The 15211-nt window shown below is 37.2% G+C and overlaps 1 protein-coding gene across 8 annotated transcripts in view; it reads right to left on the bottom strand.

Annotated features, from left to right (window-relative positions):
- The window catches only part of ASCC1 (activating signal cointegrator 1 complex subunit 1), a 154547-nt gene that overhangs the window by 83127 nt on the left and 56209 nt on the right, over positions 1-15211 (bottom strand). The window lies entirely within an intron of this gene.

The raw sequence follows: 15211 nt of genomic DNA, 5'->3' as shown, positions 1-15211 counted from the left end.
ATGAAGCATGATACTCACCTACTACAGAGAGGTAATCAAATCAAATCTCAGTAAGATGTGCAAAAATACAATAATTATTCTCCTCAATTTACATGTGAGGAAACTAAGGCTCAGTGAAGTTAGCTGACTTGCCCCAGGCCTCACTCTAAGTCTCCTGACTTTAATTTCAGCACTCTTGCCACTACAGCACACTGCTGCTGAATGCAAGGAGCATCTGAAAGCCATCATTCTGACATGGACATGCCCCTCCATAACTGAGTCTATTTTTTCTCACAGACAGCACTGCTTGAGGAATAATGATTAATGACTTCCACCACTCTAACCAATCTGAGGCCCTGTGTAGCACACTCTCCATGATCATCTTCTCTAACCCTTCAGTGAAATACATACTTTCTAAAAGACTCCTTCCTCTGCTTATACTTTCCTAGCCAATACTACACACAGCTTAGATGACTACAGGTTTATATAGACCAAAGAGAGCTAGATGGCTCAGTTGATTGAGCATTGGGCCTAGAGTCAGGAAGATCTAAGTTCATATCCAGTCTCAGACCCTTACTAGCTGTGTGACCGTGGGCAAGTCACTTAATCCTGTTTGCCTTAATCCTTTGAAGAAAATGAAAAACCAGTCTAGTATCTTTGCCAAGAAAACCTCATGGACTGTACGATTTACAGAGTCAGACACAATTTAACAACAAATATGGACCAAATTAAACTCTTTTTTTAGTTAATTAAAATTATCCAAATTTATACCAAAATCCAAATAAAGTATTTGAATTCTCAAGATATCCACTGAAATAAGAACAAGTTCTAAAACTTCACCTACTCAAGAAAAATCCTAAACTGTACACCAAGACTTTTTGTTATATTTTTTTTCCTTGTCAGTGACAAATTCTTATTTAAGATATTAAAGACATTAGCTCTTTCTACTGTGTTCCAGAGCTGTATGCTACAACAGGGGCAGAGACAAGCAAATCTATTCATTATATGAGTTCTCTAAGCTGCCTGAGAAATCCCCTGGTTCCTTTACAAATCTTTAAGCCTTCTCAATGTTCCACCAAACATGGTACTGAATTACTATTTTTCATTACTGATATGCTTTCTACTGGAACCTGCTGTGAGACAGAGTGGAAATAAAGTGGCTTAGCAGCTATGGAATGATTGAGAGACATACTGGGTTGCAATATATCTCTTGAGCTAACTGCCAAACTATGAATTCTAATGTTAGAGAAGAGGGGGGGAATATGGTACACTATATGTCCAGATCACACATATTTGAAAAACATCCTATAAATGTCTGAGATCATCTGAAACCTGCATTAAACAGTAATCCTACACTAAACAGAGAAACTTAGTGGGATGAAGCATGATAATGAAGAAAAATAAACAACATGTAACATCACTGATAGGTATGAAGAGAAATTATTTCAAGGAGAGAAACAGAGAAAGAAAAACATCTGCTGCTATGGAAGTAGTAAAAACAAAAAAAACAAGGACAAGGAAGATACTAAATAGGGGGGAAGGGCAGGGGGAGGAGCTCAACAAGCATTTATTAAGTGCCTTCCATGGACCAGGATCTATGCTAAGACCTGGGAATAAAGAAAAAAAATGAAACTATCCCTGGTCTCAAAAAATTTACTTTATTTGGAGAGACAACATGTGAACACTTACGAAGCTACAAAATACATACAAAATAGAGGTAATTTTGGAGGAGGGAAAGATACTAACAGATGGGAGGTGACAAAAAAAGTCACATATAAAAAGAAGATGAGGCTTAAAGTGAAGGAAACTAGAAATTCTAAGAGGTAGAGGAGAGGCAAGAGTACATTTCAGGCATGAAAAGAGCGTTGCAAAAGAACAAAAATGGAAGACGGAATGTTTTTAGTGAGGAAGTATAGTAAGGTCATGTTAGTAGAATCTTAAATTGTCTATAAGATTCCTTAATTCATAAATGGTCAAAGCATATGAATGAGCATTTTTTACAGGAAGAAATTTAAGCTATCAATAGCCATATAAAAATATTCCTAACCACTAATAATGAGAAAAACTCATATTAAAGCAATTCTGAGCTTCTAAACCATTAGATTGGCAGTGGACAAAAAAAGAAAATGAAAAATGTTGGAGAGACTGTGGGAAAATAGGCACATTAATGCAATGTTAGTAGAGCTGTGAAGTAGTATTACTACTGTGGAAAGCAATTTGGAACTATGTCCAAAAAGATACAAAATTGTAGATACCCTTTGACTCCATAATACTACTATTAGGCCTGTACTACAAAGAGATCAAAGAAAGAGAAAAAGGTTCCATGTATATATAAATATTTATAGCATCTCTTTTTGTAATGGCAAAAAAAAAAAAAAAAAAAAGGAAATTAATGGGTACCCATCAACCGGAGAATGACTGCACAAATCATATGAATGTAATAGGATGCTACTATGCTACAAGAACTGAAGAAAAGAACAGTTTCAGAGAAACCTGAGAAGACTTTAATGAAGTGATACAGAGTAAAATGAGTAGAACCAGGAGAACAATTTATACAATAACAACAATGTTCACTGTAAAGTCTAACTTTGAAAATAATACTAATAGCTTGCTTTATATAGCAATTTAAGGCTTGCAAAAAGCTATGTTTCTTTTTTCCCCCAGAATTTACTTTAGTTTTAGTTTTCAACATTCATTTTCAGAAGATTTTAAGTTCCAAATTTTCTCCCCATCTCTCCCCTACCTCCTACTCCAAGATGGCATGCATACTGATTATCCCTTCCCCCAGTCTGCCCTCCCTTTCATTCCCTACCTACACCCTCTCTTACCCACTTCCCCCTTACTTTCTTGTAGGGCAAGATAGATTTCTATACCCCATTGCCTACATATCTTATTTCCCGGTTGCATGTAAAAACAATTTTTTACATCTGTTTTTAAAATCTTGAGTTCCAAATTCTCTCCCTTCTTCCCTCCTCACCCATTCCCATTGAGAAGACAAGCAATTCAATATAGGATATACATGTGTAGTTATGCAAAACATTTCCATGGTAGTCATATTATGAAAGACTAACTATATTCTGCTCCATCCTATCCTGCCCCCCATTTATTGTTTTCTCCTTTGACCTTGTCCCTTTTCAAAAGTGTTTGCTTCTGACTATCCCCTCCCCCAATTTGCCCTCCCTTTTATCCTCCCCTCTTCTTATCCCCTTCCCCCTACTTTTCTGTAGAGTAAGATACCCAATTGAGTGTGTATGTTATTCCTAAGTCAAATCCAATGAGAGTAAGGTTGACTCATTCTTTTTAATCTCCCCACTCTTCCTCTCCATTGTAACAGTTTTCTCTTGCTTCTTATATGTGAGATAATTTACCCTATTCTATCTCTTCCTTTCTCCTTCTCCCAATTTATTCCTCTTTCACCCCTTAATTTTGTTTTTTAGATATCATCCCTTCATAAAATGCTGTATGTTTTTGATCTTCACAACAACCCTGTAAAGTACTATTATTATCCTCATTTTACAGATGAGTTAACTGAGACTGAGAAAGGTTAAGCGACTTTCCCAGGGTCACACAGCTAGAAGACTTAAAAACTATAATGGGTCGGCCAGGTGGCACAGTGAGTAAGAGCGCTGGACCCAGCATCAGGAGACCCGGGATCAGTTCTGGCCTCAGATACTTGGCACCCACCAAAAAATAAATGGCCATGTAACCTTGAGCAAGTTACTTAATCCCAATTGCTTTAAAAAAAAAAAACTATAATCAATGTCATGAATAGCTATGAATCTAGAGGATCCAGGAAAAAACAGGCTACCCACCTCCTGACAAAGCCATGCAGACTGAGAGACATTTTTTTGCAGAGTCAATAAAGCAATTTGGTTTATTTGACTATGCACATTTTTTAAAAGGGTTTTATTTTCCTTTTCTCTTTATTTCCCTCAATGAGAGGAGATAGAAGGAAAAGAAAATAGGTTTTTTAATTAAAAATAACTTAATTTAAAAAACAAACAAAAAGACTATAGCCACATTCAACATGCACCTTTTGACATGACCAATGGAAAAATTTGTTTATTTTGACTAGTCACATTCATTACAAGCATTTTGTTTTTCCTACTTTTTCCAGTGGGAAAAGGGAAGTGAGAGGGGGGAAAGTGCTTTATAAATGAAAAAAAAAATGAAATTAATTTTTAAAAATATAGTGGGAGTAATAGATAATAAGCTTAAACTTAAAAAGGTAAGTTGGAAGTAGGTCATGAAGGATTTTTAATTGCCAAACAAAAGAGTTTACAAATTGATCCTAGAATAAATTGGGGGCCAATGGAGTCACAGAATCATACCTATTTCCACTTTGCCCTCTGTTTCTAAGAAATCTGGGCAGTTTTCTTTTTAAGATTCCTTGAAATATAATATCTATGCTGTTTCTCTGGTTACAGTTTTCAAGCAGTCTAGTGATTCTTAAATGTTTTTTCTTTTATCTGTTTTCCAGGTCAGTTGAAAGGGAACTTCTAATCCATCTAGCCTAATATCTGTATTTAAAAGATAAGGAAACTGAGTTCCAAAAAGGTTAAGTGACTTGTCCAAAGTCACACTGTCTCCTCCTTCGCTGATTCTGAATGAAGAAGTGGCCCTTCTCCTTGCTAATGCAAACTCCTTCTTCATGCTACCTGGATCCCTTTTCTACTTCTCTAGTAAATTGTTCCTTATTATATCCACTGTCTCAACTTCAATCTCTATTCCCCAGTTTCTTCCTTACTGAGAACAAATATACCCATGTCTCCCCCAAAAAAACTTAAAAGAAAAAACTTCATTTGATTTGACCATTGCCCTAAGCTACTGTGGCTAAACTCCTACACAAAGTCATTTATAATTAGGGCTTCAATTCCCTCTCCTCTCATTCAGTTCACTCCTAAATCCTTTGCAATATGGCTTCCAGTTTTATCACTCAACTGAAACTCCTCTCTAAAGTTACCAATAATCTCCTAATTGATAATTCTAACGGATTTTTCTGAACCCTGATCCTTCCTGAACTCTACAGAGTATGAAACTTTTGGTCATCGACTCTTTCCTCTACTGATTTTTGTGACACTGATATCTCCTGGCTCATCCCCTTTCTATCCAACTACTCCTTGGTCTCCTTCCCTGGTTCTATAGCCATGTCACACTAACCATAAGCATATCCCTTCCTCTTCCCCCAGGCACTGTCCCAGGTCCCTTCTCTTTTCACTCTGTACCACCTCACTTGGTGATCTCATCACAATGATCATTTCTATACAGATGATGTCCAGGTCCATATTTTCAGCCTAAAACGTTTCTGCTGAGCTAGTCATGAGTCTCCAACTGCCTTTTGAACATCTCAAATTGGTGGTCCCATAGCCAGCTTAAACTCAGTGTATCCAAAACTAAACTCCTCAAACCTTTTCTGCCTCCTAATTTCCCTTATGCTGTTCCCTGCTCCACCCCACCCTTAAAATTAACCAATCTTAAAACCTCAATATCATCTTTTATTTTTGAGGGGATTGATATTGCCTTTCATTCATCCTACAAATCCAATCTATTGCCAAATCTTGTATAGTTTCTACCTTCATATTTCTCCTACATTTCCTCTTTTCTCCTTTAAAACAGCCACAGCACTAGTTCAGACCCTGATCACCTCACACCTGGAATACTGAAATAGACATGGTTGGTCTTTTCTATCTCAAGTCTTACTTTCCACTCCAATCTATCCTCTACTCAGCTGCCAACTTAATCTTTCAAAAGTGTGGATCAGATAATGTCACGTAACTCACCCTTCACCCCCATTCAGTGAGTACCAAAGGCCCCAAATCATCTCCAGAACAAAATTTAAAATTCTCTATTTACCACTTAAAGTTTTATTTTCTTCCCCTCCACACTTTCTAGTTACACTGACCTACTTGAGGTTCCTCACAGTACTCCATCTTCCAACTCTTGTGCCTTTGCACTCACTATCCTCAATGCCTAGAATACTCTATTTCCTTATTTCCACTTCTCAGTTGCCCTGGCTTCCTTCAAGGCTCAGCTCAAATCTCACTTTCTAAAGGAAGCCTTTCCCAGTCCCCAAAGATTCCAATGCCTTCCCTATTACCCTTCATCTATTCAATAAACATATTCTAATTATTTACATGCTGTCTCCTCCTCTAGAATCTACTCTCCTGGAGGGCAGGAATTGGTTTTCGTCTTTCTTTGTATATCCTCATGGCTTAGTACGGTGTCTAATATAGTAAGGACTTAATAAATGCTTGTTGGCTGTAATATCAGGAGGGCAAAATCCAAAGAGAGTAATGTTTCAAAAACCCCAAAAGGAGAAAGTAACCAGGAGAAGTGAATAATAGTGTCAGCTGCTACAGTACTTAAGAAGAATGAGGACTAAGAAAAGACCATAAGGTTTTTCAATGAAAAGTTCACAGGAATGATGGAAATAATCAATGTCAGAGAAGTTGTAAGAAGATAAGCACACCAGTACATTGCTGGTGGAGTTATGATTTAGTACAACCATATAAGAAAGCAATTTGGAAATATGGAAATAAAGTCACTAAAATATCCATACCCTTTGACCCAGAAATTCTACTACTAGGCATATAGCCTAAGGATGCCATTGATACGAAGAAAATCCCCATATATGCCAAAATATTTATGGAAGCAAATAATTGTAAACAAAACAGATGCCCATCAAATTGGGAAGAGTTAAACAAACAGTCATACATGAATGTAATAAAATATTACTAAAAGAAACAATATAAGAAATACAAGGAAGCATGAACAAATACGTAAACTGGTAATAGAATCAATTAAGCAGAAACAAAAAAACAATATACACAATAACTATAACAATGTAAATGGAAAGACCAACAATCACAAAGCAATCAAAAGCAAATGACACAAAACTATAAAGAACAAGTATGGCCCCCAAAAAGAGATATCAGAAGACACATTTCTTTGCAGAGGCAGGTTGCCCATCAGTATGAAACATTGCATGTATTTTCAGATTTTATCTATGGATTACTAGGTTTGACTGATTTTTTCCCCCTCTTCTTCCTCTTTTCCTTTTTTTTCTTTAAAAAATATTGTTATATGATATGACTATCTGGGAGAAGATAGGGAAAGGATACAGGGAGAAAATTAGACCAAAAAAATTAGGTAAAAACAAAAGATATCATGAAAAAATTATTTTAAAAAAATTTCATCACTAACTACAAAGACAGCAGTTTAGGCTGAATGATGAAGTTGGTCATCAAATTGCAAAGAGGAGAAGTAGAGGTAACAAGAGTAGATTTGATTTTTCTAGAAGTTTACAATGAAAGAGAAACAAGTCATAGACTCTTAAGACATAGTTTAAGAGAAGGTATGTGAAATGAGCTTTGTTGCTGTTTCTCTTTTTTAACAACAAAGGAAACCTGCAAGTACTTGAAGGCAGCAATAAATAAATAAATAAATAAACCCAGCAGATAGGGAGAGACTGAAGATTAAAGAGAAAGAGGGAAAATGGAGGAATAATATCAAGGCTTTTTGAAATACAATGAAGGGAAAAAGAGGGAACTCATGGCAGACGGCCTCTATTTTCTCAGTAAAATATTACATTCTGCTAAGAGAGTGTGGATAGGGTGATATAAGACACTAGAGAAGTTTGTGATGCAACTGCTCCAAGAAGTATAATAAAGACCTTTCATTTCAAAGAGAGATGGGAAAGGTGACTGTTAAATAATTACAGCCCAAATTCAAGGATATTCAAAGTATACAATGGAAATGTTGTATATACATGTATAATACAATGTTGGAAGTTGCAGACTGCAATGTAAAGTGGTAATTACTATTTTTATGGCATATATAGTGTTCATTTATTGTTAAATTAAATGCAGTGATTATAATCTCACATTTATGTGAATTTCTGAATAATAGTTTCTTACATGCATTATCTTATTTGCTCCTTACAACTCTGTGAGAAGGCAGTATGGTATTATTATCTTCATTTTACAAATAAGAAACATCCCCAAGGTCACACAGCTATTAAGTAGCAGACCCGGACCGATATCTTTCAAATTCCAAATATCCAATGCTCTTCCCACCATTTTATACTTTATTTTGGGAGAGGTAAGGTCATTCATTAGGCCAAACCAACTGCTGACCAGCAGGAAAGCTTTGACCTACTTTGTTTCTGAACTGGGCTCATTTCTTCTTCCTTAGGGATTCTGGTGCCCCTCCCCTGTAGCGTTAACCATAACTGGCTTGGGACTTAATACAGACATTGATTAGCTTTAACCAACCCTACTAAAGCTCAGAACACATAAAGGTGAAATAAATTAGCTCATTTCACTAAGAGCCCTAATTTCCAAAGCATTGGAAAATATTGCAGAACTATACAAAATATTAATTTTTCACATATTAAGAATACACAAAAGCAACACTGATAGCATCCTGATAAAAAGCCCAACCCTAAATTAAACTATTTAGAATGAGAAATTTCAGTCAGAAGAAAATTCTTTCACTGAAATCTGAAAACAGATTTTAAATTACACTGTCACAAAAAGTCCTGTGAATCTAAACTAGCTATAATATCTACAGCAGTTTTACCTCTCACTTGAGACAATGCCCCTTTTTGTGATATCTGAACATGCAATCCTGAATAATGACCTCTATCAATTTCTGTCTCACTAGGAACTCCTCCTACCAGGCCACTTTAATACCCCTGCAAATCAGCTGTATTTGAGGGTACCTTGGAGTCTCCCCAGGCTCCACTCCTGATTCCCTGCACTGTACGAAAGCAACCTTCCCACACTGGAAATTAATTTAATCCCCAACCTTCTAACACAAGATGTAGACTGTCCTTGTGGCCTTTTCTACTGACTGACTTGTTCCTTCCAAGTCCCCTATTGCAAGGAAACACTTCCTCAAGCCTCTCAGAGTTCCACTCTTAACCCCCTAGACTTTCTCCACTATGCCCCCTCACTGGTAGCCTCTACCTCCACCTGTTCTCCTTCCAGGTTCCTTTTAGATGTTATCTTCTCCTACTAGAACATAAGCTAATTGAGGGCAGAGAATACCTTTCTTTTGGCATGTATTTGAATTCCAAATGCTTATCCAAGCAGCTGGCTCATAATCCTAATAAATGCTTGTTGTTGACTTGACAACATTAATAACAAAACTACAACTGCTATTCTTTAAGCAGATAGATAATTTAGGTAATTTTGAATCTTCTCCCTGGACAGGGAAACACATGATAGTCCAGCGGCCACCAATGCAGAAAGCAGCAAGAAAAAATATATAATCTTCTGCTATCGTTTTATAAAAGAACAATACCATACACTTACTAATGATACCCTACAGAATAATGACAAAAAACAAAAGAAGCTCAAAATAAAAAGAAGTTCAAAAAAAAAAACCAGGGGAGATGTGAGTAGAAAAAAATTTCAATCTTCTGAAAGTTTTGTAAAATGATCAGATATCACAGTGCTTTTTTAAAAATCACATAAACTTGAACTTTGTGGGAAGATAGTGAAATGAGAGGTTCCAAGATTGCCAGACTCTTTGCATCCCCACTTAAAAATACAAAAAGAAAAATGTCTAAAAAGTCATTTAATTTTTTTTAATCATCAAATAGGAAATTGATCAATTGAAGAAGGGATCAGATACAATTAAAAGAATTACTTGGAGGGGGCAGAGTCAAGATGGCAGAGTAGAAGCACTACCTCCGCTGGGCTCCGGCTTCCACCTTCCCCAATCCATGTAAAAGGGGACTCTAAACAAACTTTGGAGCTGCAGAACCCTCAAAATGACACAGAGAAGCTAACCTCCCGCTGAGCACAGCCCGCAGGCCAGCAGGAATCGGCCAGAGCAGGGCTCTGGGAGCTGAGCACAGCCCCAGGCCTGAGGCCGCAGATCAGCAGCAGCTGTGGCCATTTCCAGATTTATCAACACAAAGATGCTCAGGACAAAGCAAGAGGTCAGTGCAGTCTGGACTTTGGGACCCAGTATGTGGGAGTGCATGGCTTTTGCCCCCAGGACGAGAAGCCGCTGAGACACCCAGCACAGCCAGCCAGCTCCACATGGCAGCTTCAACTCCTGACCTGCAGAGTGTAGGGGGACCAAGCAACCAGCCTGAGGGGTAATCGCTCTTGCTTTAACCTGCTTGGATCTGGATTGCAGTCTAGGGTGGAGGTTTGGGGGGGCGTGACCAGCTTGCCAGAGCTTGTGGAGACCTCAAAGAGGGCACCCAACTAATACCTCCGGCAGCTGAGAAAACCCCAGCATTTGGGACGAAGGCTCCCCTGTCTGGTGGCAGAGTCCTACTGTGGCAAAAAGCCCAGGGGTCAAGTGACTGGGGGGCGACATGACCAGGCAAAGGAAACAAAGCAGACAGAAGACTCCAACATTAGAATCCTATTTTGGGGACAAAAAGGAGCAAAGCATGGAACAGGAGGAAGACAGTGAAGTCAAAACTCCTGCACCAAAAGCTTCTAAGGAAAATATGAGCTGGTTACAGGCCATAGAGGACCTTAAGAAGCAGATAAGAGAAGTGGAGGAAAAATTGGGAAGAGAAATGAGAACAATGCAAGAAAATTATGAAATGAGAGTCAACAGCCTGACTGAGGAAAATCATACCTTAAAAAATAGACTAACTCAAATGGCAAAAGAGGCTCAAAAAGGCAATGAGGAGAAGAATGCCTTAAAAAATCAAATTTGCCAGATAGAAAAAGAATCTCAAAAGCTCACTGAGGAGAATCATTGCTTCAGAATTAGATTGGTGCAAATGGAAGCTAATGACTTGATGAGAAATCAAGATGCTGTTAAACAGATCCAAACAAATGAAAGAATAGAAGGCAATGTGAAATATCTCATGGAAAAAACCACTGACCTAGAAAATAGATCCAGAAAGATAATGTAAAAATTATTGGGCTACCTGAAAGCCATGATCAAAGTAAGAACCTAGAAATCATCCTCCAGGAAGTTCTCAAAGAAAACTGCCCTGATGTTTTAGAACCAAAAGGCAAAATCGACGTTGAAAGAATCTACCGATCACCTCTTGAAAAAGATCCCAAAAAGAAAACTCCTAGGGATATTATAGCCAGGTTCCAGAATTCCCAGATTAAGGAGAGAATATTACAAGCAGCCAGGAAGAAACAATTTGAATATTGTGGAAACACGATCAGGATAACACAGAATCTGGCAGCTTCTACACTGAGGGATCGAAGGGCTTGGAATATGATATTCCAGAGGTCAAAGGAGCTGAGATTAAAACCAAGAGTCACTTACCCAACAAAACTGAGTATCATGTTTCAGGGGGAAATATGGGTATTCAGTGGAATAGAGGACTTTCAAGCATTCTTGCTGAAAAAACCAGAGCTGAATAGAAAATTTGACATTCAGATACAAGAAGCAAGAGAAGCATGAGAAGGTAAACAGGGAAAAGAAATCATAAGGAACTTACCAAAGTTGAACTATTAACATTCCTACATGGAAAAACAATAATTGTAACTTATGAAACTTTTCTCAGTAGTTGAAGGGAATAGAAATATATATATATATATATATATATATATATATATATATATATATATGAGGGTATATGGGCATATGAATACATATGTGAATGTGTGTATATATGTTTACAGTTATACATAGACAGAGGGCACAGAACCAATTTAACAGGAAGGGATGATACTTAAAAGGTGAAATTAAGAGGTGAGAGAGGAATATAATGAGAGGAGATGGGGAGAGACAGAATGGGGTAAACTATCTCATATAGAAGAGGCAAGGAAAAAATGGTTACAATGGAGGGGAAGAATAGGAAGGCAAAAGGGAATGGGTCAACCTTATTCCCATTGAATTTGGCTTGAGGAGGGAATGAAATACACACTAAATAGGGTATCTCACCCTCCAGAAGAGTAGGGGGGGAGGGGGGGAGGGGGGGGTTGAGGGAAGGGAGGGCAGGCGGGGGGGGGAGGGAAATTGGGAGCACCCACTTTTGAAAAGGGACAGGATCAAAGTAGAGAATAGAATAAGTGAGAGGTGGGATAGGAGGGAGGGAAATATAATCAGTCTTTTACAATATATCTACTATGTTATTGTTTTGCATTAGCCACATATGTACAACCTATACTGAACTGCTTATCTTCCCAGTTAAGGGTGGGAGACAAGGGAGGAAGGGAATGAATCTGGAATTTAAAGTTTTAAAATCAAATACTCAAATATATATAGATGCATATATATTAATACTGTTTTACATGTAATTGGGAAATAAGATATACAGGCACTGGGGCATAGAGATCCACTGGAAAAGTCGAAAGGGGTATGGGAGAAAATATGGGAGACAGCAGATTGTTGGAGGGGATATCCTGTGGGACTGCTATTTTGGGGCGGTAGGTAGGGGAAAAACAGGGAGAAAATTTGTAACTCAAAATCTGGTGGAAATGAATGATTTAAATCAGAAGGTAATAAAGCATTTATAAAAGAAAAAAACAATTACTTGAAATGAGTGAAGCAAAGACTAAATAAAGTATCCTAAGTAATATAGATTAAAAAAAAAGAAAGGAAGTTCAGATTCAGATTGGGCACCACTTCTAGCAGTACAACTTCTGATACCAGACCTACCCAACACTTAGCCTCATATACAACAAATGACCCCTAGAAATTAGAATGAAACTAATGCAAGAAATCCCTAAAGTGAACAAGAAGTTTAAAGACTTAAAGGAAGGTTTTTGGCTGTTCATACTGTGTGAGATATGGTGAAGACCCCTCATAAACTTTTAGGCTAGGGGACCCACATAGAATTTAAGGTTGGGTTTTCATTTCGGTTTTCCTGAAAAAAAAAAAAAAAACCAGCTGCTGACCCTTAAGCATTCCAAAAGAAAAGGTATGGGAACACAGGATGCAAACACATCTGCATGGTTACCCAGGTCAAAAGATGGGAGTTGTACAAGAATTCTTAGATCACTAAATCTGCAGGATAATCATATCTGCTTGGTTCCTTGTCCAGTTATAGTGTAAGGGCAAGCTGACCGTGAAGTATTTCAGGAACAAAGACAAGGATACAGGCTTTGATCATGTCTGTTCATTGATCTAAAGACAAGGGGCCCTGAAAAAGGTAGGAGTATGCCAAAGTTAATGGACTGCTAAACTTACAAAATAGCTGCACCTGCTTACTATATGTATTTCATCACTGTTCTTGGGTTAGATTATCACATCTCAGACTGTGCTCTCAAGGCTTGTGAGAATGAGCCGAGAGGAAGGTAGATAGGGAGGGAGTCTTGCGATTAGGTAATGGGGCTGGAGCTATAAAAGTATGTATCTTCTCTATGCCTGGCGTGGTCTGACACTAACAATTAATTGAATGCACTCAGTGTAAGTCACTCTTTTGTCATGAGAATCATAATAAATTCCTTTCTACTTTCTTTCTACCTTGAGAAGCCTCTGAGTTTAATTTGAGTAAAGATCTTTGTTACCCCACACAATACTAACCCTCAATCACATCTCTCTGTTTCAGTTTCCTCCAGTAGGTTTACATAAAGAGGCATCCTCAATATGTTTGTTTATTCAGTAATTTGTTGCTGCAAAGAAATTCTATAAGGGTGGAGAGGTAATGAGTTAATGGGAGAATGGAGATGAAAAAAGAGCATCAAAAATTTTTGAAACACACAGAAGAAAACAAAAATATATTCAACAAAAGGGAACACACACAGGACAGCCATGTCAAATTCAATATACATTTTAAAAAAAAGAATTAAAGGAAGGGATGCTAAAATATTAAAATGGATTTGTTATCGTTCTTTTAAATGTCACCCACAATAATGAAAATCACAACTTATCTATGCATGATACAGTGGAAAGGATATTGGCTCCAGAACCAAAAGATATAGGTTCAAATGACTTTTATGACACTACCCACATGACCAAAAGAACTCATTTAGTAACCTTCTATGGCCTATTTACTCACATGTTAAATAAGGTAGACCACACAGCCTCTATTGTTCCTTCCTAATCTATAGCTATGATTCATGACACCACATTCTCTGCAACTGTTTTCCATGTCTTCCCATAAGTTTGCCACAGTGGTTCCATGAAGTATGTCAGAAGCCTTCCTTGATTTCTCCTGACGTCACAAGGATACCAGTGAAGTACAAAGATTATCCATCAGTTGTCTCTCATTCTTGCCTAGAACAATTACTCTTCTTTTTCAATCATATATTTCCCTGATAATGAAACATATTCCAGATCTTCTTCAAAAATCCTCTCTTTTTATATGATACATCTTGCTCATTATATCACTGCTCTCCATAACATTCACTTTTATTACTTCAGTGTGTTCCATAACATAAAACAACAGTAGCAGAATACTGACATTAAAAAAGATGGGCCATTACCTCTGAAAGAGATTTAATGATCATTAAAGGTACTTTGCAATTTCCTGAAAGCAGTAGTAACCAGCTCTTGTCCTCTTGCTTAATTCTGGACTCAACTTGTCCATTTTTATTGTCTGTCCCAGACACATATCGTGATAAAAAAAGATCTATGGGTTATTCATTTAACTACATATTGGGGCAATAAATAATCTCTATCAGCTTTGTTTTAAGCTGTGTAGGATATTGGACCAAAAATCATAACTCTTTAAGAAAAACACTTGAAAAGACAAAGAGAAGTGAAAATTTAGAAAAGAAATCAAATAATCCTAACAAAGTAGTGGACACTTAGAAAACAAAATGAGATAAAAAAATTAGAATGTGGAGATGCACACACACACACACAAATCAAAACAAAGTCAAAAGACAGCAAAAAATAATAGACTATTCTGAGACTGATACATAACAAAGTAATTGACCTTGACCATAGAACTATATCATCTGATAATCACTGTCTACTCAGAAAAATTACAAAGAATAAAAAACTTGAATGCCATATTTAAGAAAATCATAATAGAAAATGACGAGCAACATGGCATTGGCAATAGAAAACTGGCCTAGAATCCAGAAAGACCTGAGTTCAAGCTTTGGAGTTCGGAAGACACCTTGCCCTGAGTTCAAATTTGGCCTCGAACATTCACTAGTTCACTCACTATATTTGCCTCAGTTTCCTCAATTGTAAAATGAGCTGAAGAAAGAAATGGCAAACCACTCCAGTATCTTTGCTAAGAAAAACCCAAATGAGGTCACAAAGAGTCAGACATGACTGAAATGAGTAAACAATAATAAAAACTATATATTGCAAAAAAAATTAAAAGAGTGAATTTCCT

Source organism: Petaurus breviceps, unplaced genomic scaffold (assembly GCF_028583685.1).
Source record: "Petaurus breviceps papuanus isolate PSGF00001 unplaced genomic scaffold, PetGlider_PUasm1.0 90825, whole genome shotgun sequence".
Taxonomy (NCBI): Eukaryota; Metazoa; Chordata; class Mammalia; order Diprotodontia; family Petauridae; genus Petaurus; species Petaurus breviceps.
The sequence above is the reverse complement of the archived record's forward strand: the minus strand, read 5'-3'. Positions and strand labels throughout refer to the sequence as shown.